Consider the following 27,496-nt stretch of genomic DNA (forward strand, 5'->3'; position numbering starts at 1 on the left):
TGCCAGGATTTATTGCGGAGGGCAATCGTAGAGCTGATGCCCTGGCTATGCCAGCAGACATAGTTCTATCAGCCGACTTACCAAAGCTCCCCCAAGTTTTTGAACAAGCAAAATTGAGCCATGCCATGTACCATCAAAATATTCCTGCTCTTATCCGCATGTTCCATCTGTCGCGGACACAAGCAAAAGCAATAGTGGCAACATGTCCCAACTGCCAGAAGCTACAGCTTCCATCACTGGGCATGGGGGTCAATCCCAGAGGCATTAATAGTGGTGAAGTGTGGCAAATGGACGTCACACATTTCCCTGAATTTGGGAGATTAAAATACGTTCATGTTTCTATTGATACCTTCTCTGGTGCTATGTATGCCTCTGCACATGCAGGTGAAAAGGCTAAGGATGTTGAAAAACATCTTGTCCAAGCTTTTGCTGTGCTCGGTATACCTGAGGAGATAAAAACTGATAATGGACCTGCCTACACCTCCCAGGAGTTTAAAAACTTTCGTCAGCAGTGGGGATTTCGACATGTTACAGGTATTCCTCACTCCCCAACTGGACAAGGCATTGTTGAACGTGCCCATCAAACCCTCAAGCGAATGCTGCTACAACAATCAGGGACCACCAAACTTAACTCACCTGTCCTCAGACTCAGCAAAGCACTGTTTACCATAAACTTCCTGAATGGCACCTTTGAGGATCCAAACCCTCCCATCTATCGTCATTTCCAGAACACCAGGAGACAGAAACTGCAGGAAAATCCAGAAGTCCTGATCCGAGACCCAGAGACTCAAAAAAATCCAAGGACCGTACAAACTTGTAACTTGGGGACGTGGGTATGCCAGTGTATCTACCCCTCAAGGACTGAGATGGATCCCAGGCAAGTGGGTAAAACCTTATGTCACTTCCTCAAAAGTTAAGGAGGTTAAAACTGCCTCCTGGAGGAGACGCCATAAAAAGAATCCTGATTTTGCACCTTCATGTAAACCCCCTACTGCAGATCTTTATGTTAATCCCTTAAGTTAAGTTGCACTGTTTTGCACTCAGGTTTTTGCACTGTATTTTGTAAATCTTTGTCCTGATACTCCATACCATAGATGTCCTGACTAAACCCCTGAGTTTTGACTGGGGAACTAGTTTAAAGGCATCCTAGGTACTGTCGAGTTGTAGGGACGATAGATTACAATTATATTTTGCACTGTTGTTTTGTTACTGTTCTATGCACTTTTAAGTTACTAAGAGTTACAACCCAGCTTTAAAGAAAAAAAAATAGGGAATTGTTGCTGCCTGTTCTGAGCTTCCCCTCCCCCCTCCCAAAGACATGTGCTCATAGCTCCTTTGTTCTAAGCGGGCAAAGCCAAATGTAACTCAGACTCTTCAGCAGTGTCTGATTGGCCGCTCACCCCGGGTCCGCCCCCAGTCCTCCCCTTTCCCCTTCTCCTAATAAAAGATGGTCGAGGGGAGGCAAAGGCTCTCTCTCAGCTCAGCTACTTTCCTGTAAACATCTCTGGTCGTCTGTCTCATTTGAAGGCTTCTAACTGCAGGGAATTGAGCGAGCAGGGAGCTATATTTCTCCCTCTTTGCTTCTGCTGATGGTATTTGCTCTGCAGCTGATTCAGGTACCGATTTTAGAGCTACTGAAGTGCTAGATTGCCCGTGCTACCTCTCAAGGCTGCTCGAGGCTTTCTAAGGCATTGAAATACAAGCGCTAGCCGGTATAAAGCTGAAAAGATACCTTCCGCAAGCCATGGGTAAGCAACTGAGGTTGGGAAACATGGGAGTAAATACATAAAATGCTGGCTGACTAAAACTATTTTCAAAATAAAGGTGTTATTTTGTACACATTTTCAGGTATGAAAGGGATTACACAGTTTGATTTATTCCATATTTCTGTGGGATTTAAATATGGAAGTTCCAACTTTTTATGTATAATTTTTTGGAAAACAAACAAAAATTTTATCCCTTTTGAGGGGCACTCAAAAGTGAAATAAAAAAGTTTTAAATTAAAAGTTTTCCAAGCCATTTTTTTTTTACCAGATTCCTGAAAAAGTTCCACTTTAATTCTATTATGGATTATTACTATTTACTCCTTCCTCATTATACATAGAGATCTGTTACTCATACAACTAAAGCAATAATGAAATATTCAGACTATTTCTTACCAGCAATGGAAGAGATGAATGGAGAAAGAAGTTAGGAAAGGAAGTGACAGAGAAGAAGGGGACAGTTTTAAGTCTAAGGCACTTTCAATGCGCTTTTGCTTTACTTGAGCAATGATCAAGTAAATTGCAAGAACAAGAGCAGTTAGTCACAGGAGTTTTCAGTGTGATTGCCCGAAGACTGAACTTAACATTTTATCACAGACCATCGAATTGAGAAATCTCACTGGCACAGTGTGTGCACACGGAAAGGAACTGATGTAGCATTCCTCTATGCAGTATTCCCAAGTGATCCCCAGAAAGCCATCTAGTTATTTAACAGATAAACTATTTTTTATTTTTTTGCACATATACAAATAACTAATGCTGAAAACTATCTTTCCTCTGTTTCCTATATTGTTACACAGGTGGTTCATTCATTGAAAACACCCTCTGCTGTTCCAGATAAATTATAGTACAAACAAACAATGGAAACCTCTGCCCTGGCAACTGAAAAGAAAGATCCCAGCCATTGCATTTGTAATGTTTCTCCAGCTTTATTCACTCTTCAATCAAATCCTTCTGTGAATCAAAAAGAATTAGCCATAAGCCATTTTAAACAAAAGATGTACATCTGGAAAGAGATTACCTAAGCAAAAATGTACAACAGAAATCTGCAAGTCACAAAATGATAATCTTTCTGCATTCTTAAAGTCTTAAGCCAAAATGCTTTGCTTATATTGTAAGTTTTCTGTTTGGGCCTCTTCTGTCTATACTCTCTCATGAAATGGACTTTTCAACATGAGGAGGGAAATCTGGTTCTAGACGTTTAGCTGGGTTGAGCAGCCTGTTAACTTTCATCCGCTGGGCCATGCTGATCTTCTCCAGTGTAGATGTGGCATTAGCCAGTATCAAATCAGTCTTTGTGTTTGCAATTTCTCTTTTAAAAACATCTTTCACATCTTGGTAGTTTTTCACTCAGCCAATAAAAGCTACTTATGCACAGAATATAAGGTTTTCAGTACTACTTTTAACCTGATTTTCTTAGGGGATTAATGACAGAGTCCAGTGTATTTAACTTCTGCCTAAAACTCAGGCATTTAAAAGTAGTAGACACCTCCCTTCCTAGCTGAAAATCTCCCACAGATGCTTTGCAAATTTTACTGGTCATGCAATGCCAGAGATGTCTGCTGTCAGGACACAGTGCTTGACTCTTCCTAACACAGTGATCCAGCAGAGTATAAATTGTGCCTCACGCTGCCTCAGAAACTGAAGTTAGTGTGCTCAGCACTGGAACTAACTGAAGTCAATGGAGACAGAAAGGGGAATTAATTTTATAAACAACTGCTTTGAATAGTAAGGAAAATACAAAACATATGAGGAAAAGACAAAATCCTGAGTTCCTTGTTGGGTCACAAGAGGGAGAGAGGAAAGTAACATATGCTGGGTCTCCCTTGTAAGTTCTGAGGTCTCCTACACCTTTCTCCAGGGACAGCCCAGGCAACTTAGGCAATTGGTTTAGGGTTGCTAAAGCTAGAGCTCACTGCCTGTGTACTTGGCTGAACACCCCCTCTGATTACTCTTGATTTTGATGATTGGTTTCAGCCACATTTTATATATCTTTCAAAGCTGAAGTTCCATCATGCACTATGAAAACAGACATCTAGGTAAAGGTAGGAGGCCTTATCAGTGTTGCTGAAGGAAAAGGTATGGCACAAAGTCAGCTTTCACAGAGAAAAACTTCATATGACTTGTTCTCATAATTAGTCACTGTAGGATGGAGAATTCTCTCCTCTAAGGACTGTGTGATATCTAATAATTTATTTTCCCTCACTTTGAAATATTCACAGCATCTCTCCCCCATGTATATTGTCTGACAATCATCAAGAGTGAATTAATGTTGTAACATTTGTATCTTTCATCTAAAACTGTGAGCCAATCATGAAACACAAATCTGTCAGAAAAAAGGATTCATTTTCTTGACTATCATGAAATGATCTCTCTTAAGTACTTCAACCACACTTCTTATTAAAATCTGAAAAGAAATTTTTAAATTTTTTTCCTAGTATGAAATAATTCACTGAAAAAATGGAGTGAATTAAAAAAGAAAAAGTAAAAGGAGAATGTGTGTAAATAGAGAGATTGTCTTATGGGGAGGCAATAAAAAAGGAAGGCATAGTACATTGATGGAAGTGTACTACTGGTACTGATATACTTAGCATTGGTAAAACTGTTTTTCTAGTAAACTAGAATACTTCACCCTTTGCTGTGCTGTATTTAGCAGCCATAAACTGGACTTTACTCATGTGAAGGGGTAAAGGATGCCCACACAAACTATAGGTTGCAGTCACTCAGAAATTCCAAAAGAGTAGGAAGGGCATAGTTGTTCTCCATGCCCCTCAAACATCTCAGTATTTTGTTCCATGATTGCCACTCCTCAAACCCAACTGTTTCAATGGTGAGAAGAAGCCTAGGAGAGGACACACTTTTGATTTTAAATAGAATGAAATAAAAACTAGCTTAAGGAGAGTCAGAAGAATGGTGCTAAAATAGCTGAGAAACCTTTGGAATAAATACTAGGAATAAAAATATATTTGCAAATGTTATATATGTTTTATGATGGACTCTTGCTAAAATGGGCAAGGGAAAAGAATCTAATTTTCTTTGCATTTTATTGAGAAGGGCAGCCAGAAGTACTCCCACATGCTCTAGAATATAGATAAAAGCCAAGGCTGGAGTAGCACCAATGTCAGATATCAGGCTGGAAATCAGTTATTTAATTTTCCAGAGGCCAACTGTACACATTTTACAGGAGCACAAAATGAGTTTCATTCCATTCTTCCTGAAGGTCTCAAGAGACCTTTGAAAAGAGTTAGGAAATGTTTGCAAGGTGGTATGCAGTTGCACCTTTCATAAAGGAGAAACAGAAAGCAAACCACTGCTCGTGCAATAAAATAGCATTTTACCTCTTTGGGGGCATTCTGCTGTGTTTTTCTGAACTCTATCAACTTCCACTTTGAAATAGCCAGGCCTCCTAATGGAAGTGCCTGAGTTTCCAGTATGGCCTGTGGTAAGAATGGATGCACTTGAGTGCCTCTAGAGAGAAGTTCTGTCTATGTGACTTATATACCCACAGGAGAAGTAAGAATTTAATCTAGGAACTCTAGTTTACTACACCCAGGACATTTAGACAGAAGTTCAGGACTTATTTTAGGTGAACTGGATGAGCTTACACATTCATCAGAGACCTATACTTTTAAACTCTTTTCTAGTATTTTGTCAGAGTTCCTTGACTTTGTATTACTCATTCACAGTTAGAGCACTGAAATGTTTGAAGACCTGTCTGGATTCATTTACTCAATGCAAAAAATAATCCAGTGATTGGTTTTGTGTTTAGTATTTGTTTCTATAGTAGAATCTCATTAATAAATATGATTACTGTTATAGCTTCTTGGATTAATTAAAAGGTATTAGTTTATTTTCCACAGTATTTCTTGATTTTGTAGAAAGTAGCAATACTTAGTCTCCTGCACCCATCTCTTTTTATGTATCTGAGATATCATACATCTGCACAGATCCATTGTTTTAAAATGCAGTCATTCCACTGATCTTAAATTTTATTTTGTGCATACCAGGTGGATAAGTGCTTTTAAGAAACGACTTTTGCAGTTGTGTTGTTTAGTGATTGTTTTCCTTCCAGATTTATATTCCACATACGTTCTTTATTAATGGAGAGAGAAAAATGCAAAAATGTGAAGATCTTGCCCTTTCCTTAGTGCTCATTTTGGAGCTGTATCAGGGGTACATTGAACAGCCTTGTTTCAAGCCATGAACTTATGAACTGATGATTTCATGAAATGCAACTCTAACTTCTATTATAATATAATCCTCATGCCCTTCATGACACAATTTTTCTTCAGATTTGGACCTCGCTTTATCTTCTCTGGGGTGACAAGGAAGTACATGCCCACTTCCATTGCTGTGTGATGTGGCATCCCTTGGGTGATCAGATAGGCAGTTACTGAGTACAAACAGCTCCCTCTGAAATCAGTGCCTGAATGCTTTTGCTGGGCAGTGGGTGCATGATCCAGTCCCAGGGTAACAGTGTGTTTGGTCTCCTCATCTGTCTCCCAACAGTTGACTGTTAATGTAGTTTCAAACTTCTTTTCTTTCCATGTTAGAAAGTGAACTGGGCAGCCATTCAGAGTTCTTCTTCTGCACAGAGAGGAAAGGTAAGCTGCTATTACTTTATCAGGGTCTTGTCTATGAAATTAATTAATTTCCATTAACTATTCCTTTTGTTGGTTTAGAAGTAAAACTCTATTTCTCCCCAGAAAAAGTTAGCAAGAAAAGGTACAAAAAACCACAGCAGTGGCATATCCAGCAGCCAGCCAGCTTCTGTTGCTTAGGTCCACTATAGAAACAGAACTTAGTGTATCCAAGTCTGTACTCAGTTCCATCATGTTGATGGAGAAAAGCAGCCTGGAAACCCTCATCTGTGCGGTGAGACAGGGAGGAGGGAGGTGTTGGGGATCACCAGGTGGCGCTGGAAGATGCTGCGTGCCGAGCTGAGCGGTCGGGCTGTGAGCACCGCTCAGCTCTCGCTTGCCTCTGGTCGAAGGCTGTTGTTTGAAAAGCTGTCAGGAGAAACATCAAAGTTGCCTTCTTGCTGCAATTTCCCCTGAAGGGCTATTCTGTTTCCTGGGCACTGTTTCCTAGGCAGTTGGGTTTGAGTGGAGTTTTCAGAGAATCATAAAAGCATAGAAAATTTGGGTTGAAGGGACCTAAAAGATCGTCTTGTTCCAATCCCCACGATATGGGCAAGGACACCTTCCACTAGACCAGGTGGCTCAGAGTTCTATCCAACCTGTCCTTGAACACTGCCAGGAATGGGGCATCCACAGCTTCTCTGGGCAATCTGTGCTGGTGCCTCACCACCCTCACAGTAAAGAATTTCTTCCTAACATCTGATCTAAACCTAGCCTCAGTTTGAAACCATTCTCATGTTATATCACTACATGCCCTTGTAAACAGTTCCTCTCCAAACTTCTTGTAGGTCCCCTTTGGGTGCTGAAAAGCTGCAGTAAGGTCACCAAAGGGAGCATTTCTTGCTTGGGTGCTCAGCATCCTGCTGATGGTAAAGGCCTGGGGCAGGAAACCTGCAGCCCTCCTCCTTCAGCAAAATACCCAATGGAGCAGCAGGAAGCAGTAGACCTTGGGGTCTGAGCCTTGGATTCACCTGCTTGAGCCTGCCTGTCTTGCTGGTCAACTTACCTAACAATTAAATAAAAATGGCTGAAAATACTGGCTCCTGTGTGGCTGAATAAATTCTGTTCAGCTTTATGATTGGACTGTATTCATTGTAAAATGTGCTATGCATTAGTGGTTTTTAGTTGGTGGTATCCCCAAACACCTTGCAGGCTGATAACCAAGCGTGAGACTTCTACTTGCATGCTCTGTAATATTTCCATTTCAGAATTAAAATAAAAAGAAGAAAAAGGAAAACCAAAACAAAACCCCTAAATGCCATCAGCAATTGAAAAAGACCCCCAAAATACAATAGAACTGTGCATATTATTTGGGAACAAAAGGTGAAAAAACTGTTTATTTATTTGAAACTATTTGAGAATCACTAGAGTTGAGATGACCTTTCCTGTCACATATGATATTTTTCATGTTTAATTTTCAATTAAAAATGTAATTTTTTGATTTTGTTATTGTTGTTCATAAAATCATAGAATCAGAGAATATGCTGAGTTGGAAGGGACCCATCAGGATCATTGAGTCCAACTCCTGGCCCTGCACAGCACCATCCCAAGAGCCACACCATCTGCCTGACTGTTGTCCAAACACTTCTTGAATTCTGTCAGCTTTGGTGCTGCGACAACTTCCCTGGGGAGCCTGTTCTAGTGCCCAACAACCCTTTGGGTGAAGAACCTTTTTCTGATATCCAACCCAAACCTCCCCTGATACAATTTCAGGCCATTCCCTCTGGTCCTGTCACTGTCACCAGAGAGAAGAGATCAGTGTCTGCCCCTCTTCTTCCCCTAATGAAGAAGCTGTAACTGCAGTGAGGTCTCCCCTCAGTCTCCTCCAGGCTGAACAGACCAAGTGACCTCAGCTGTTCCTCACATGACTTCCCCTCAGGGCCCTTCACCATCTTTGTTGCCCTCCTTTGGACACTCCCACATAGTTCAATAACTTTCTTATATTGTGGCACCCAAAACTGCACACAATATTCAAAGTAAGACCTCACCAGTTGTTTAGAAACATAATTTGGAGAAAAATAAAAGAGAAATTGGAAAGCATGCTCTTTTTGTTCTATTTGAGAAAATGGATAGCATTAATTTACTTTTAACCTTTCATTGCAAGTATTTACTGTTTTGGCTATCTGTACAGCTAACTATAACAGGACTATGACAGTCTCCCATCAGGATGAACATATTTAAAATGAACATATTTCTCTTCTTTCTTTCCTGTTTCCTATGAGTTTGCCCATTCTTTTCTGGTCACAGTTGGTTGGGGTGTCTGATTTGCGTTCAGTATTAGTGCATGGAGAAAAGTGTCACCTCTTGCATTATTAAAATAACTCCCTGCAGCCTCTGGGGATCTCTATATGTCTCTGCTTCTTGTATGACCCATCTTGATCCTGTTTACCTTGTAAAATTTGACTGGATCACAGCTCAAAGGGCTGTGGTAGATGTACTGTCTGATTTTAACTCCTTGATGACCTCAGAGAAGTTCCTGTATACGGATATGCACATGCCCATCTGGGGCTGCATCCGGTGAGGTGCAGAGCAGCATGGCTCTGCTCCAGCAGAGCACTTAAACCAACTGCTCACACAGAGCCACTGGGCTCGAGCCAAGAGGGAGGTACTGTGATGTGACCTGCACTGTGAATTGCATTCAGATTTATGGCTAGAGCTGGCCTGAGAATGACGATAGGTAATCCAAACATGGTGTTCATTTTACATTGAAAGGGGCTATTCACAAAGGTTTGCTCAGTCTGATAGAGTCAGAAGGCTCCCAGGGGAAGCCCACCTTGCTCCTGTCCCTGTAGAGGATGTGTCTAGAGAGATCAAGCTTGTGACCACCAAGTGAAGCTTTATGAATACTCTCAAAAATGTCATGCAAATTGTATTTTTCTAACCTGCTCCAGTTCTTAAACTCTGGGTAAGTTTTCTGAAAGGTTCTAAAGCATTCCAGGATTTTTGAAAGTGTTGCCATTTCACTTAATCCCCAAGTAAATGGCAGAGTATCCTGAAATGTGTATCATTGAAACTTCCTTTCAATGCTGGTGTTAAAGACAGCTTTATCCTTGCAGGTTTTCAGTTGTTCCTCCAGGTCACTGACTGAGGGATATCACTGACATGTTTGTGTATCATATGATGTTTATTTCAGTAATAGTTTGGGCAAAGATGATGCAGATTTCCAAGTTGTTAAAGTAGCTTTATGCCTTTCAGCAGTTTTTACCTCAGCCAACTACAGTGACAAAGTTTGTGTTGAACAAGTGGAGGGTAAGATATTGACAGGGACAGTGGGTTTACAGCAAAGGTGAAATCTGGATGATAAAACATTAAAATGGTGATACGTGACCCTAGGATATTTTTTAGTATAAATCCATTCAAGAGTATATCAGAGCATCTATTTTTGTACATTTTATACACTCTATGTTCTTGATTTTAAATCTATTGTCTTCTAATTGTTCTTAACTTTGTTCTGTGTGTGGAATTAAACCGGTGGATTAATCCTTTCATCACTCATGATCCTATGGCATGAAGAGGCAAAAGGAGAGGATAGTATCTTGGTGGACAGGGCTGAAGATGATTGGTAGCAACTGGCTCCCTAATAGTTTAGGTGTGATACATGAGTGTGCTCTGACAAGTGGAGGAGTTTAAGGCAAGAGCATGAATTCAGGAGATTGTAAGCATCTCCCAGTTCTGTGCATGGGTTTTGATAATTTGTTGTAGTTGTGGCTGGTTCTTTTCAAGACAGCTTTCCCGGGCTCTATCTGATCAGTTCCTCCAGCAGATAATATGTACGCCTTCCATGAGATGATAACTCTAGCGTCTGGGCATTGCTTCAAATAAGTATCATTTTATTTGGCAATACTTGTCCGTCACAGTAAGATTATCTGGTGATCTTTGTCCTGTCTGATTTAGTCTCATTTTAGTAAATTCAGCCAGGAGCTTTAAATGTTCTTTCTGAACACTCTGTTCTGCCTGAGCTCAAGTCTAATCAAAGGAAAAACAGGCAGGTAATCAAAGTACTAATAGCCAGAGATCTGCCGGGATGAACCACGCTTCTCATAGAGATATGATGGAACTCCATTTATTCTATTGTCAATCCCATAGTTATACCCTAATTCCCCAAGCACGTGTAAGCAAGCTCCATACTATTGGGTTACAGCTACTGTTCACGTGGCCTTTAATAGCAAGCGATTGGTTACAGATTAATATGCACGCCACTAACTAACATAAGTCTTCCTCTCTCTGTGGTCAGCATCCCCCTCCCCAACACCTTGTAGGCTTGCCACATCAGCATTGCTCTTCTCTTTTTTCTCTAGTCAAGGACAGTTCACTAATATAGCTTGGTTTGTGCACGTATACATGTCCCTTCACTCAGCCATTTCTCTACAAGTACTGACTTTCTATTTCTGTGTGGAATATTAAACTACTGCCTTTTGTCTGCTGAAATACGAAAAGTACATCTTATACTTATTTTGGTCTTGATTTTAGAACCAATAGACAATTTTTAAAAAAAAATTAAAAAAAAATTTTTTAAAAAAATTTAAAAAACCAACTTAAGACTGACTGCAAATTGATTGGATTTTTCTGTATATTTTCTCTCCAATGCATAATAATAGCATCTAAATCTCTGTCAGAGAAACTTTTGTGCCATTTGGACTGCACAGCTGTGAAAGTTACTCTCTATCCAGAGGGAACCATCATAGACAGGGAATGGTTTCCTAGGCAAAAGGAGTCCACTGGTATAAAGTTCATTGTTGCATTGCTGGGTTTGGTTTAGCAAGCCGCAGCCATCCTGGAAAGCTCTGCGGGGCTGCTTAGGATAGAGCGGCAGTTCCGCTCTCCCATAGTCCTCCCGGAGGGCCCTGTGCTCCTTCTCCAGCTAGCTGCTGGCCCTGCAACACAGTTACAGTAAGGGGGAGAGAAGGGTCCCTCCATATGGACCTCAGAGGAACTTTTATTACATGGTGACAAGCCAGTTCCCAGAGGCAGAGAGACCACATGGTCAGGGATCTTTGGGGGGGATCTTCAGGGATCTTTATTTGTGGACGAGGGGGGTGGAGAGAGCACATGGATGAATGATCTCAGGGCGCAGGGGGGGTACATGGGCGGAGTTGGGGTACTGGAACCAATAGGGAGAACCCAAGGGTGTGGCCAGAACTAGGGGCAGGGGAAGGTGGGGACAATGTGGAGGGCGTACAATTTAATAAGAAAAGCAGTGGGGAGGTACAACACTGCAGTTCATGTTCTCCTATACATCTGCTGATTCATATATGCAAAAAAAAAAAAGTCTGGGAATGAAGGTCTTTGAAACACCTTTTGTGAATGATCATTTCACACAGTGTTGTAGGAAAGAGATGGAGGTGGATAATTCCATCTTCAGCTCACATCTCTCATCGTCTTTTCAAGCACAGCATCAGTATAGAGGAGACTCCTGTTTTGATCCATAATCAAGGCCTGCATTTTAATCCTCCAAAGCCTAGAGATTTTTGGATAAAAGAGACAAATCTGAAAACACACGCTGAAGCTGTACAGACTCTGAGCTGGAATAACTCCTGAAGGATGCTAGGCCTGATGGGAATTAAAAAGCCTGACCTGCTTCCCAGCTTCGAGCTTCCTCTCCCAGGCACACAGCAAATGTGTTATTCACTCCCCGACCCTTTGCACAATGGGCTGACCTTCCCCTCAAATAAGTCAACCCAGCATGAGAGCAACATATGGAGCCTTAGGGGCCTTCCTCTGTCCAAAAAATTGTGTCATTTTTAGGCAGCATAGGACTCCCAGTTATATGGACCTTCCTCCTGCTGAAGTAAGTATCAAGACTCTCATTGACTTCTGTGTAAAGGGGACTGGGCATTAAGCTTGCTTCTGGGAAAAGAGAGTATAAATAAGGAAAGTTATGTGGATGCCTGAGGATTCCATAACATAGGAATTACTCATGCAAACACAATATTTAGACTATCTTAAATGCATATTAGTTGGAACATGCAGAGTAATGTTTCACAGTTTTCCTGCAAATAGAACTTCTGTGTGTGCAAAGCAGCTGGTGATGTTGCAGTGACACAGGCAGGGAATATCAATCCCTAGAATGGGACAGCAGTGAATGGTAGGGAAAGGCTGAGGCAAAGCAGTTCTTTACTTCGGAGAAGAAGATCCTTGTACAGTAGATTGTGATATTAAGCTTTCACTCTGAGGCTCTTAGAATTGCCATCAGATCATGAACATAATAATTCATGAGAATTTTGCCTGCGCTGTCTTGGGAAAGAGTTTGCTATACATTTTTGTGGAAGGAAACATACAAGTTTTTTGTTGGTAGAGGAAAACATGGTATGAGTTTTCCAGCTTCTTCAGTACTGTTCTAATGCACTTAAGATTGATTTAAAAACTTCAGTTCTTCTCTCAGCTCTGCTCATGAATAAATATAGGTATTGATGATCCTCCATCCAACTCACCCAAAGAGGACATGAGAATCTGAAGTCGCTTTTGTAAAACAAAAAAAAAAGTTTCCAAAATGCTATATAAAATCATGAGATGATCTTAATGAAAAATATCAAATCCTAGAGCCAGATACACGGTGATGGGTGGAGGCAGATGTATACAATTATAGAGCTAAAACTCCTTACATGCTTCTCTGCATGGCATACACTGATGGAAGAAGTTTGTCTTGCTTGTAAATCCCTACCTCACCATCCATATGTGTTAGTTATGAGTGAACTATAATAATGGATCAGTCCAAATAGCTTCCTCTTACTAGAAACGATACCAGAGACTGCAAAACTGTAACATCAACAGGACCTTTCAAAGCGAAAAAAAATCTCCTTTGTTTTGATCATTCCAAAATGCTGTTCATACAAAGGTTACTGGGCAAAACCAAACTTAAAGCAAAACAGATTCATTCCCATGTTTATATCCCACTATACGCGCTCTCTACAAATCAGGCTGTGTAATGATGGGACTGACCTCAGAGTGTGGGAGGCAAATGGGTACAACAGGTCACCATCTTCCTGCAGGAGAAACCTTCTCCTGGAAATAGACAAGCCAGGCAGTGTGCATTTTAATTAAAATCACATCCTGGGCATTTAAGTTTTCAAAAATTATTAGTATGACAGAGCTTACCTTTTCTTGTGACTACTACTATTACTGTCAGACTGCCTGCTTCAAGTGGGGGGCTGAAGGTTACATATGGGATGGGGGAATGTAAAGTTAGCTGGAAGGGGTTAGTACACAGGGCCGTAGCCTTGGAATGCTCTTTGTTGGCCAGAGCTCTCTTGCTGTCTTGTCTACAGCTGTGCAAAAGACCCCTCAGGACATCATGTACAGCCCTCAGCAGTGACTGTGGTGCTATAAACTGCAGGTGACTCTGGTCAAATCCAATTTCTCTTCCTGAACAGAGTGCATGCTATCACTGCTGTATATTCCTTGCCAAGGTAAACAGGGGTAACAACCTTACAGACTATTCTAGAGAATTTCATTCAAATTTATGCTTGGTATTTTTGTATTTCTTTAAATAATTTTGAGCTGTTTGAATTCCTATGCTTGTAATTGAGGCTAATGGGCCATGATGAAATAAGATGATGTTTGGGTGTATATAAATAGACTTAAAGATGGAAAGATGAGCAGTTCAGTTTAGTAAAGGACACACTTTCATGCAGGAAACCTAGGACTCGCAGGCAGTCTTTCCAGGAATGCCTTAATTTTTTTTACTATTCATACTGACATTCCTATGATTCATCGACGTGCATTTTACAAAGTAAGCTGTGCCACAAAAGGCTGAAATGACCTACCCAAGGCTGTACAAAAACTTGTGGTGCAGTCAGCAGTTGACTCATGCTCTAAATCTCTGTTCAATTCTACTATATTATTCTTTGGCACCCAGCTAAATCTTGTGCCTTGAAAAGCCTTCCCTTCTTAAACCAGGTTTTGTTTCAGCTCTGAGGAGCACAACCACTTTAAAAACAGAGACACAAACAGCACACATCTTTGAGGAAAAGTTTAAAAAAAGCACAAGGAAAACAAATTATTTCATAGTTTAAAATTCCACTTTGAAGTGCATTTTGGTGATTATCAGATAAACCCCTAAGAACAGAATTGGAATGACACAATATATGTGCTTGAAACAGTTCTCTCTTTAATGGGTCTTTTGGAACTTGCCTAAGTTGCCATAAGAAGTCCATTTTTATCATGGTGTACTGTAAATATTTTAGTACTGAAATTGGCTTTTAATAAAATTAACTGCAAGTTCAAAATGTTTAATGGACTCCATGGCAGTAAAAATTAAGAAGAATGTAATTTTTGTCTCTTTAATGTGCCCTGAAACATTCTTGCATTGAATTAGAACGCTGATTGTTATTTTTCAGCTCAGGACTTGGCAGGTGTGTAATGTGACTCCTGATAGCAGGACAGCAGATTACATTCTCCTATAAAACCATTTCTAAGGGACTTGGCACAAAAACTGTTATTGCATGTCTGCAGGTGTTTAGTAATTGGATTAATGCAGAGCAGAAGGAATGTCTGATGCCCCAGCAGTGAGAAATGCTGAGGAAAGACACATTCATTTCTGAGAGTAACCTGGAATGCATGATGACAGCCTGTTCACACACACAGAGCCAGATCTAAGCCTGCAAGTTTAAAATTAACTGCTGTGAGCAATCACCTTCCACAGGAAAGTTTATCCAAACCTAAATACAATAACAGGAGTTCTGTAAGTAAGGAGGTAGGGAGCTTTGGGCTATGTTTTGATCCTATTCCAAAAGTAACTTGCATAACCTTAGAAAAAGTCCTTATATCATGCATATCATGAACCCCTAAAATCCTAGGTGCCTAATAAAAATGTCCTTGATAAACATATAGACCCTCAAATTCTGTAAGGTTGTAGAGAATATAATATGATCTCATATCAAGGGCTTTCAGGATGAAATTATGTTCTTTTAAATATCCTGGTGATGAATTAGAAAGGCTTTTGTAATGGCCAGGGACTTAAAACATAAATATTTCCATACTGATTAAAATATCTCAGCTTGGGTCCTGACATTACACAGAAAAACACTTCAAATGCAAAAATGCATGAAATCTTTAGATTCACTAAGTTTTGATGTACAACTGATAGGTTGTCTTCAAAAATTAACTCGAACATGGGTACTATTTTAAAAAGCATCTTTTACACTTATGGTTTATACATTAATTTTAACAGCAGAGGGATTTAGGAATAAGAACAATTCTTTGTTGTATCTTGTGGTGGGAAAACTGGGCCTGTGAGAGAAAGCTCTCTGCTTCTAGGGCTCCTGGGAGAACAGAAGTAGTGTAGATCCAGTGAGGACACTTCAGGAGGTACTGCCTTTCTCAATCTGTCAGGAATAAGGTACTGAGGTGGACTGAGCACTCTGCTTTTGGGCTGTCTGGTTCCTCTGGGAGCAGTACTGGCTAGCTGCAGATAGGACTGACCAATGCTCTGTAACAGGCTCCTGGTTAATTAAAAAAGACACTATTTTGAATAAAGTTCATGACTCATACTTGCTGGGATTTCTGCAGTACTTCTTCCAGATCATGGAGATGTCTCAGGTGAGGACTTCAGTCCTTTTGGCTTTTGCCTCATCTCTATAACCTTATGGATAAGATGAGGAGTGAATAAAACTCCACATCTCTTTCTTATGTTGATTAGTCAGAATTAAAATTTACTGAAATAAGTGGTGGATTCATTTCAAGAATAAGTTAAATTTGAGTTCTTTATATTCTCTCTATGAATTTATTAGAAAATAAGAATCATAAGAGAGGAGAATATATTCTTAAGACTAAAATAGAAAATTTTCATTGCACCACATTGCCTACAGAAAAGAAGAGCTTTCCTTGGGGAATATAATCAAAATATCCCTACTATTTGGGAATAGGACTTGGAGATTTTACTAGAATCTTAAAAGCTTTGTCCTATGCAATGAAATGGCATTTCATTGGGGATCAGGTGTTTAACAACCATGGAGCAAATGGCAGCCTTATGGAGGCTGTTGGGAGCTCTGCACTGACTTCCATATGCAAGTCACAGGCCCTCCCCACTGCAGTTAAAGTTGTCAAACAACTTCCATTATAGCTTTGTCTTTTACAGGCACAGAGCTCTCCCTGGGCTTGATCTCACACACAGACCAGAGGGGGCTGACTGCATGTAGAACAGAGCTCATATTGCACAGATAAATGCACATGCACAATCTACTGTCTTGAAAGTTCTCTAGAATGAAAGGTTCAGCTTCTGTGAAGCTCAGAGAATGCTGCATCATCACCCTTCCCTTTGCAGAGGTAGCTATGCCTCAGTTTAGATCCTTTTTGTGCATTGCATGAGTCAGTCTCTAGTGTGGAGGGTCCATTTCATGTGGTACGGGGAATGCTTCATTTGAATTCTTCCAGATTTCAGATGTTTGACTTTGGAGCTTTAAAACTCCTTCCCCATCAGCTTTTATGACTTTAATTGACTATTTTTTTTTTAGAACATGAAAATTAAAAAAAAGTCTGTGGTGAATCCACAAACTTGAGCATTGCATTCCTGTGGCACAGAACTGCTGTGCTGCATGATGATGCTGACCATACAGACTGACAGCAGGCTGTTCTAACAGGGAAATGAATATTGCTTGAATGACTCAGGGAAGTTCTACATCTAACCATCCCATCCCCCAGGAAGATGGTGTTTTCATCTAACCTTTTCCAGCTTTACTACTCAAAATTGGATTATCCCCTGAAAAATAACTTTTTAACATTTCTGAGAAAATCTCGGAAACCCAGAGTTCCCTGCAGGTGGAGGAATGGCTGCATTCTAAAAAGCATCCCAACAGCAGTAACTAAAAGGAAATAAAGGAACAAGTTTGTAGATGTTTGCCCTGTTTGTTCACTCGCTATGAATTCACTCAATCTATTGTTGAACATAAGAAAATAAGTTTCTGGACCTTTGGTGGGACTCAATGCATGCTGCTATGTTTTTAAGTCTGAAAGTTACAGAGTTCAGACAAAACCAGTTGCCTCCACCCCTTTATTGTCAGTGGAGACAAAGTGCTTTATGTCACACCTGGCTTTGGAGTTGCATTCTAGAGGTACCTGCACTTCTTTCTCCACTGACTAAAAGAGGACTGTGCATAAGTCTTAAGCCTGCCTAAAACTTGAACTTTAAAACCATTACATTAACCTATCTGAATCTCATTCCAGCCCTCATTATCAGGAAGAGTTTATTATTCATTGCTGCCTGCACTGAAACACCACTTTCTCCTCCAAACAAAATTACACTATCCTGTAAAAATTCTGAATTACTGAAACAACTGTTGACACAGATATATTAGGCAAGGTTCACATCTTGTCACATAGCCATGTAAGAAAATTCTTCAGCCTCTTGAGTAGCTCTTTATATTTTTATTCTCTGTAAATAGAGGCATTGTCTGTCTGTAGTTTCGCTGATTTCAGGGAGTGTCCTCTGGGAGAAGACTCTGTAGCAGGGCTGATTCACCTACTCTGTTTGCGTGCTTACTGATGGGAATTACACACAGGATTACTCAAGAAAATAAGCGTTCATCACCCTTATCAAAGGATTGTTTTAGTCCCCCTTTCGCATTAATATTAGTATTGAAATAGAAAGACTTCACTAGAAAATCCTAGAAACACAGCAGACAGTTCATTGTCCAATTCTATATCTTCATTGGTTTTTTTCACATTGTACTCAGAGAGAGTGATTGTAAATTATGAAGTTTTATAACGCAGTTTTTCTTTCAGCAAGTGGAAGAAGAAATGCAGACCTCATTCCTAGGATAGATGTCATGACTATTGTTTAACTGTATACATGCCTTTTAGGAAGCAAGGTGTGAAAGGATTATCTTCTTGAAGTATTGAGTATTGTACCCTGTATTTTTAAAGAATCATTAACTGTGCTATGGAATAGATGTCTGTGGAGTTTCTTTAAGAAGTTTGAAATTCCTATCATGTCATAGTTTGTTTTAGTTTCTTTGTCTTATTTTTACCTTTTAAAAAATGCAGAAGATCAGGAGACGTGCCAGCTAGGGGTGGAGATGTGTTCAGACCTGTAGCCTTACAGGTTCAGGAAGACTTCAAAGTTGAGACTGGTAGGATCCAGTTGCATTTCATCACAAAGGATAAATTTATGCCTGTAAGCTGTAACCTTTGGCCAGTCTCTGTTTCTTCCTATTGGCTAAGAGATATACTTGTGTTATTCATCTGTCATGTATTCACATTGCATAAAATTCTCTTTCTTTAGTTTTTCATTTGTTTTCCTGGCTACTTACATCTTCAGCAAAGATGGAAGCTATCCAGATTGGTGGCGTGCCTATCTACAGAAGGCAAATAAAACTTTTAAAAATGTTCTCCACTGTGCTAATGCAAAGGATGGCAACTGCTGGGGCTGCTGTAGAAACTGAAAAAGTAGAATAGCTGTTCCTTACATAGAAATTGAATTGAGAAAACATTGAGTAGTTATTAACACCATGTTGTTTTAGCCACAACACAGAACTCTGAGGCTGCATTCATACCAGTAAATAAAATGGACCATGGCTCTGCTCTGGCTCTGTGACCAGTTGACATGAGTGAGCTTGTGATCAGCCAGCTGAACTCTTCTACTTTGCAAATCCACCTGACTGCCTCCAAACAGGCTGCTGGGTTTTGAGTCAGCTAAGACCTGAGAGAGGTGTCCAGACATTATCTGGAAGAGTATTACTTTGGATCAAAACAGTGCCAAGAGGAGTGCTAGTAATTAAAGGTCATGACCTGCCTCTGTTTCATATGCTTATGTAAAGGTAGGTGCTGTAGAGAGCCGGAAACCAGTGCAATTCCAGTCAATGATACAAGCAGCAATACTGAGAGAAGACATATAAAAACCTGGGTTCTGCAAAGATATGCATAATTTTCCTTCCGCACTGCAGAATGGAACAAAAAGACACTAAGTTTCTTCCAAATTTTGGGAGACGATGTATGATCTTGCTGCTACTCTTAAAAGTCTGAGAAGGAGAATATACTTGCTGTCATTCAAAAATGTTCCTTTTATCAAAGGAAGGCACTATATGAACAATATAATACAAATTTGTCATGAAAATCCAGCTTCACAAAACCAAAAAAATATGAAGCATTCTCTTCATCCTAAATTTTGAAGGTTTCAAATGTCAGCCTGAATGAATAGCTCTGTTTTCCACCCAAACATATTTCTTGGACAACTCCGGGAAACCTGATGCCTGGACACTGCTGTTTATAGGAGCTCTTCTGAGTTTCCATGCCAGTCTCTACCTGAGGGTACACTGAAATACACGGCTGTTCATAGCTGGAACCATGAAGCCATAGATGTACATCTGCTGTTCCTTCATTATGGACTGCACTTGGATATTACATCTGACTTCTGCATTTAACACATAGTCACCACTGAATTCTGGTGGTGTGTGCAGTGTGGGCCAGCTGGTGAAGGAATTAAAGCTCAGGTTCATATTTCATCCTTTTTCTGAAATGAGGACGAATCCCTCAACTGGATAAAGCTTTTCTGTAGACCAGAAGATAATAGTGGGCTGATACCAGAGAAGAGGCCAGAGCCTCAGTTGGTTGTGGAACTGTGAGTACCTTAGGCACCTTCAGGACAAAATGCCTCCAGATTTTAACTGTGAAGAAGTGCAGCCCTAAGAAGGACTCAATAATGTGGCTACAATTTTCTTTTATTGCTGGCTAAGCCAACGTGGCCACAGAGGTGTTAGTGCTGATTACATGAATTATTTTACAACAAAGATATCCTCTTCAGATTTCATTTCAGAAATAAATTCTTGACCTTAAGATGAAAAAAAATTGGAGTGCTGGACTTTTGAAGGATAAAAGTAAAAATAAGGTGCTGTGCTTATGAAGTTCCTTTAATAAAACAGAGGATATTACTACTGACATTATTGTCTCCAGTTCTCCCCTGTTTGAACAGACCTTACTGCTAGCTGATAATACTTACTCAAGGTGATATTTAAATTTCTTTGCATTCTTACTTTTGTGGTGTTCTATCCTAACCAAAAGAAGTCTGATGTTAAAAGTACAGCTATACTGGCAAGCAGAGCTTAAAAAAATGCAGGGGGCAGCTGCTGCTGAAAAAGGCTCTCTCACATTTCTGCATAACACAGACTGCAGCCCAAGATGAAGCCACTAGAAAACCTCAGCACACGCAAGATACACAAGACTGTATAGCCAATGATAACAAGAAAGTTTAACACTATATCAACACGAGTATAATTAGCTGTTTCAAGTGGAGACATTATTCTTCATTTCCTGCTCTCAGCTTGTTGCTCGGAACTGTTAAACAATAGCCGTGTTTCATGCAAGAAGGGCTGGGTTTCAGAGGCTCGTGAAATTGTTCCCCTGTGGGAACAGATCCAAGGGTGGACAGATTCACTGGGAGCGTCTCTGGGCTGCTTCAGGTGGACCAAGACAGCCTGACAAGCACAGAAACAGTGGGGAGAGATAGCTTGCTTGACAATTAATTCAGCAGTATTTTCATCCAGCTGATTTCAGTCCTTTTGACTCACATAGGCTTTATACCCACTGTACTAAAACACAATCATGAGATCCCCTTCCTTTTCTTCTAGTAAGCTCTAATTTTCAATATAATGAGAGTTCCCCTTTCTTTTCCCTACTAATCTGTGCACAACTCTTCTTTTTTGTCCCCACTTTGCCAGTCTCCTTCATCCACATCCCATCCTTCAGCCATATTTTTTCAATCATACCTTTTTTCTTTCAGCATTCTCTTTGCTGCCTACTATTAACTTCCAGATGCACTAAGCTGTCTTTCCATGGATCCAGACTTCTTCAAGTCCCCGTGGGACTTGCCCTTGCCAGAGATCACTAGACTGTGGAGGCAGGCTGGACACCATCTGAGTCAAATTCCTGGGTTACAGGTAATGAGAAGCAGCTAGATCCAGGGAAGAGCTGCCCTCCTGTTTATCCTGCAAGTTTTGCAACACCTGAACTCAGTATTACATAGTGAATCTAAAGTGAAAGTAGACTTTTACCAAATTCATAACTACCCTGCAATATCAGCAGAGTCTGGCATCATCCTGTGGGATAAGAAAAACTTTTAGAAGTGTCTAACTGAAAAGTTTCTATAAATAAATCAGTCATTAAATCTTTTCTATATGTGCAGGTTATAGTTACGTGCATGTGTACCTTATTCTTTTTGTCTGACACAGCAAACATTTGATGATTTTTGGAAACCTTCTGCCATTTAAAAATGGTAGACTACAAAAAAATATAGGTTATATAGTGCTCCAGTTTGAAGTTTTCTGAATGCACACATGCTATTGCTGAGTCCTGTTCTGACTATCTGCAGATGTGAACAACATGACATGCAAAAAGGATTACACATAATTGGAAGATGTGATGCAGAAAATTATTTCTTTCAGTGTCACTCTATGCCTTTATTTGTTCTTGAATCTCTTATTAATAAACCCAACACCACACACAAAGAAACAAACATGTACACTGTACATCAGAACCTGGAAACCTCCCAAGCCACAGTCTAACAATTTGCAAAACTATCAGATAAGATTCAACAGAAAAACTACAATGTGATGATGGGCTGATTTTAGAGACAAGACATAAACTTCTGGTAGGATTCCTAGATTAAAAAAATTCAATTCTTGCTTCTGGTACAGGTTTCCTATATTACCTTAAGTAATTTATGTTTTCTGCTCCTTTGTTTCTGTAATCTGAAAACTAAAGAAAACCTACCACCTTTTTTTTCCTCCAACAATTTATCTGACTTCACTTTTTAAAATACAATAAAATGTTTGCAAATAACTCTGCAAATGAACAGAATAGATCTTACACCTTACAAGAGTCTATTGGCTCATAGAGAACACCAAGTTCATGCATTTAGATAGTATATAAGCAATAACGAAGCTTTTTTCTGCAAAATGGTTTTGTTACTGGTTATATAAAACAGTGACTCATTCCTTTCTTGTAGCAAACATTTTTCTTGTCCTCATTTAAAAAGTAAAAGAGAAGCAAAAGGAAAGTTTGCCTGGATGGTGTGAGATGGGATAGATAGAACAGAAAGATGGGAAAGAAGACGTGGAACACATAAATGGCTTCAGAGTGTGTATAAAGACTTTCTCTGCAATCTCTGATCTTTAAGTAACATTAAACTTCCTGCATTAGGTCTTCTTCAGCTGTATCATTCTATACAACAGATGTTGATCCCGTGAATCTTTCAAGTGAAAACATTCCGTGATTCATAGAAAATTTATGATTAAAAGATGGTATAAAGATGAGAAACCACCCGCCATTATGAGCCATGATGAACATGTGTGCAAAGTTATTGCAAAAGACACTTTGCATTCTACTCCCAGAAAAGGGGAAAAAATGTTCCCTTTGGTTAAATAAAATGTAGAAATTAAGTAAAGATGGTCCTCTCCTACTGTTTGAGTCTTTCATATCAGTTTACAAGCAGTAAAATCAGAAGAGTTCAGCAATAAGTTCAGCAATACTTCTACTCATCTGTCAATTTCAAGAAATCGGAGTATATAATTTGTTGAGTAATCCTTTGAATTCCCATCTGAACATTAAAAAAGAAATGTGGTATCACTTCATGTACCTGTCTGTGACTTTTCAGACTGTAAACAACTCCCAGTGCATAGCTTGATTTGTCTGTCTGAAGCCATGAGGCAGACATTTGTATCAACAAAGGGTTAGTTTAGATTTTCTGGTTTTATCTATCAAATTCGGTGATTCTTCCCCCTCCCAAGAGCATGCAGAAAAGGCAATGGAGACAGTAGAATTTACATGATTTTGTTACCTTTCTTTCCATTCAGGGAGATTTAAAAAAAATGGCATCTGAATTAAGGAACAGTGTGAAACTGGAGATAAATTAAAAAAATTGAAAGTTCATTTACAGAACATGAAAACTTAAAAAGGAAAACAGAGTTGAAATATAAATTTGAAAATGGCCTGCCCACCTTCCTGGAGGTCCCCTGCACACCACAGGTGCGTTTCTGAGCTGGTAGTGGTATAGGTCCTCCCAGGCAGCAAGTGCCAGAGAGCCAGAGGGGTTTGTTGTCACCATGGAATGGAGAAGATGAGGCTCCAGTGCTGTTCTCCTGCTGACACTGTAACAGTCAGAGGGAAGGGCAGATAAATGGCCCTGGGGGCACCATGTTTCCTTCTTGCTGTGCAGTGGGGTGGGCCCTTCTCCCCCAAACTCTCTGCCTCTCCCTTTAAAGAGCCATCTAAAATGGCATGGAGATGACCTGAAAGCCCTGGGGGAGTGGTAGAATCACAGCCTTGAGCTCTGGAGTTTGCTAGCAGGTACTTTTGCTTGAGGCAGATGACACTGTGCTGAAAGCACTGCATCTTACACCTTCCTTTTCCTGAATCAGAGCAGATCCTGGTGTGGGAACAAGACCAAGGAGGAGAGCAGGATCCCCCAACAGACGGACCAGAGTAGTGAGAGCTGGCAGAGGCAGGTGGGAGGAAAGAGGTCTCATAAGTCCCACTGAAACTCTGCATGGCTCCTGGCTAACTTGTTTCCGAAATAAATAGAAGTGATTTACTGCATCTGAAGTCAACTACATACAGAGTATATATCTAGTTTGAACTGGTCGTCTTTTCATCAGTGCTGAAAGGTAGGCACATTCAAACTGAGGATAGCAAGCTGCCGACAATAAGAGAGCAACATTCATTTGTTGTGTGCTGTAATGATGAATAGGGGTGAAAACCAGAGGGACTCTTTGCTCTTCAAAACCTTTCTGCAACTGACCTGCTGTGTCCATCTTGGAGTTCGTATGTTTCATATTCTTATAAAGGATGTCCTAGGACAAGGCACTTTAGACTATGACTGTTTTTTTATTCTGTTTGGTATGATATGTTTTTAATGGTAGTTTGTGTTATGCCCTTGAATGAAAAGACATAATTGAAGTACAGATCTTGCCTGGAACAGAGATTAGGAATGTTAAAATGTTGTAAGACCTTGGCAGGGTCCTACAGCAAAGGAAGAAGATTATCTTGGAGGCAAGGAATTATCATGATGTCCTCTTCTGTTCTGCTGATAAGCTTCTTAAGGGAGACACTAGCTAAGGACATTTTTATTCTATTTAATGATATCTTGTAATATTTCTGTGTGCTTTTTGGATACAGATGCAATGTGAAAAATATGGCTGTTGATCAGTTAAGGGAGTAGGTACTTTGGGTTTTTATAATCAGATACTCTAGAAGCATTTTCTCAGGTATCCTTGTCAGGCATTTTTGAGATAATGCAGAATTTGCTTGATCGTGTTCCAACATGGTTGTTATAAGAATGCCTGCCTTCCTCGGTCGTGCTATCCTGAGAGTTGTGAATTGCTCTCTTCAATCTGGGATGGTTCCAAAATAATTTGAAATGGGCTACAATCGTTCTTTTGTTAGAGAAGATGTCTTATCCATGGATGTTTTCTTTAATAGCCAACCAGTTCATAATTTACACATTTCAGTTAACAAGGAAAATATTTTAAAGTTCAGTGCAGATTTTATTATATATGTTATAGTATACATCTGGGAGAGCTAGACTTTATGATGGTCCCTTGGCTGTTAATAGTGTAACTTTTTTGCATCAAGCTCTGCTCTTGGCAATTTACTTTTTGGCAGCAATCTGACAAATACCTCATTAGTGTTATGCACAAACCTTTTCTTATGGCCATTTTCATGCTTCCCCTTGTACATAAAGCAAGATAATAGCAGTGTCTTCTTAAGGGGAAGTCAGTTGTAATTCTGAATGCAAAATGAAGTCCTAGCGATTCAGTTCCAATAAATTATGAACATGACTGACAGGAAATAAATAAATAAAAATATAGGTGAAACTTTGCAACAGAAACCCCAAAGATATCCAATAAGCCTGACCCATTTACATAAAAATCAATGACATTGAGATTCATAAAAATTTCCTAGGTTTTCCTAGAAACATTTTCCTAGGTGCATAGGGAGAAAAAGGCACTTTCAGAGCACTATTTGCCTGTAAATGAGTTTATACTTTGGAAATGCCAATTTTTTCTGTTATTTCATGAAGGAACAAAGTTCCCTAATAGAGAGCAGACTTTTACTTTTGGGTGTTGAGGTTCAGTGAGATTAGTCTTGAAGACCTTCTCTGGAAACGAACTCTATGTGAAGCAACTGGGGGCTCCATAGATTTCTGAAGGCCAACCTGTTGAACAGCAGTGTCAAAGTCAGGGTTTTATTTACCATCTTTCCTCTATAAGATCTGTAAGGCTTTTATAGTTTCTTGGAGAATGGCACAGGATTGCCAGTTTACAGAATTTTTTTTATGGTGGTTTGGTCATCTTTGGTAGTTTCTCTTCCCTCACTGAGTTATATAATATGTGAATATGCTGGAATTCACTTGAAAAAAGTTCTTCTAGCCCTCAGGGCAACATAAAAGAAGCTATAAAATGGAAACCATATATAAGTAGTAAAGTTGTGATATTTAATGTTTCTAAAGAGTTGTGGGGCCTGAATTATTAGAGCCCAATCACGGTTTGAATCATCTGTGAAATACTCCCACTCTTAAGATAAACACATATTTTTGTAATACAATCTCTCTTCTACCAGTAAATTTCATTACTCAACTATTTGTCAAGGAAAAGTTTAGCTAAGTGTCAGAAACAAAAAAAATCTTATTTTTTATAGACGACTCCAAGAAATTATCTTTCCAATATTATTTGTACCAACAGTGAGGAGGGTTTCACTGAGCATATAAAGCTCTGTGTGAACTTGCTGTTAGAGACTGTGAACTGCCTTCCAGCTTTTTCTGTATCAGTTGGAAATGAAAAATAAAACCATATGAAAGATTAAATAAGCATGTTGATGTCTTATTTTTTCAGATATCACACCAGTCTTTCTAGCAATGGGAGAAAAAGAAATTGTCAGAATTTTCCAAAATCATAGAAATGCTTTAAAATACTATAAACCAATTTCCAAAATTGTAAAAATGATTTATACTTATTCACTCTCTTAAAGGAAATTATTTTGGCAAGGATAAGAAAAAAAAGAACTACAGCATGAACAAAAACCACTTCATTTAAAAAGGTGGGTTCCCCTAACGCGGATTATTTGCTTTTGTAAGCCTGAATAAAACCGTGATACAGTGAAATTGTGAACATCTGGAATACTCAAAATCAGTAGGAAATTATTTTAACACAGAGTATGGGATTAATTTGCCTAAATTTAGACATCTACAAAGTAGACATCTAAGTTCGAACTGGTTTTCCAGGCCCTAGGTAATCAGTAAAAAGAAACAGACTTTTGCACAGAACAATTCATCTGCATTCTAAAACACATCGGAAATGGTCCAGATAAATTACTCCCAGAAAATGTTTATTTTTCTCTGTTGAACACAAAGACAGACATGATTGACTACCTTGGATGTAAACATCTGTAATGTAGTCTACAGTTAGGCAAGACACCTCCATTATTTTTAGAGTTATAATAGCATGTAGAGTCTCTACTCCAAATTTGGGTACAGAAATCATCTACGTGGTTGAATTTTCTTAGGTTGAGGTTAGTTACCTCAAAATCTATGTGTGCAAATGCTTGTATCTACTTGTGTTTGTACAGTATGTATAGCCTCTATCAAGGTTTATATTAGAAATATTCATCTTGATAACTTGCCTCTGCAATATCACATACAAAACAAACATTACTCAGAGAAGATTTTCAAATTAATGTTATGCATTTGAGCAAGAATATTAACAGCACTGGGATGGAAAGTTCCTTCACTTACCTTGTAAGCCTCAGATCCAGATGAATGCCACATCATCTCCCTTAACTCATTCATACATGTGTTTGGAAATCAAAAGGAGACAAGTTCTTCACCAGAAGGTTATTAAGGTTGACTTTATTACAGGCGTCATCTTACAATACACAGTACGCAAGGTATAGAGCTATTTAACCAGTTTAATCCTCAGATCCTAAAATCATAAGAACCATTCTATGTGAAGCAGACCTAAGGGGTTGCTTAACTGTTAGGCAGTGCGTAACAGAAGGTGAAATATTTGCAGTTCTAAAGCCTGTATGGAAATCTTTAAGAAGCAGGGAAATGCTTAATTTCCACTTTGTTTGCATGAAGTCTGTTGTGAAGTGGTGAAGTGTCGTAGTGGT

The 27,496-nt window shown here is 39.5% G+C and overlaps 1 long non-coding RNA gene across 2 annotated transcripts in view; it reads right to left on the reverse strand.

Annotated features, from left to right (window-relative positions):
- The window catches only part of LOC116442023, a 56,346-nt gene that overhangs the window by 6,523 nt on the left and 22,327 nt on the right, over positions 1-27,496 (reverse strand). The window contains exon 3 of one of the 2 annotated variants that reach the window (XR_004239350.1): positions 5,175-6,350. The exons of the other annotated variant lie outside the window; for it this stretch is intronic. This is a non-coding gene — a long non-coding RNA (uncharacterized LOC116442023). Of the gene's footprint in view, positions 1-5,174; positions 6,351-27,496 lie in introns of those variants that run through there. 2 annotated transcript variants of the gene reach the window in all.

This window comes from Corvus moneduloides, chromosome 3 (genome assembly GCF_009650955.1).
Source record: "Corvus moneduloides isolate bCorMon1 chromosome 3, bCorMon1.pri, whole genome shotgun sequence".
NCBI lineage: Eukaryota > Metazoa > Chordata > Aves > Passeriformes > Corvidae > Corvus > Corvus moneduloides.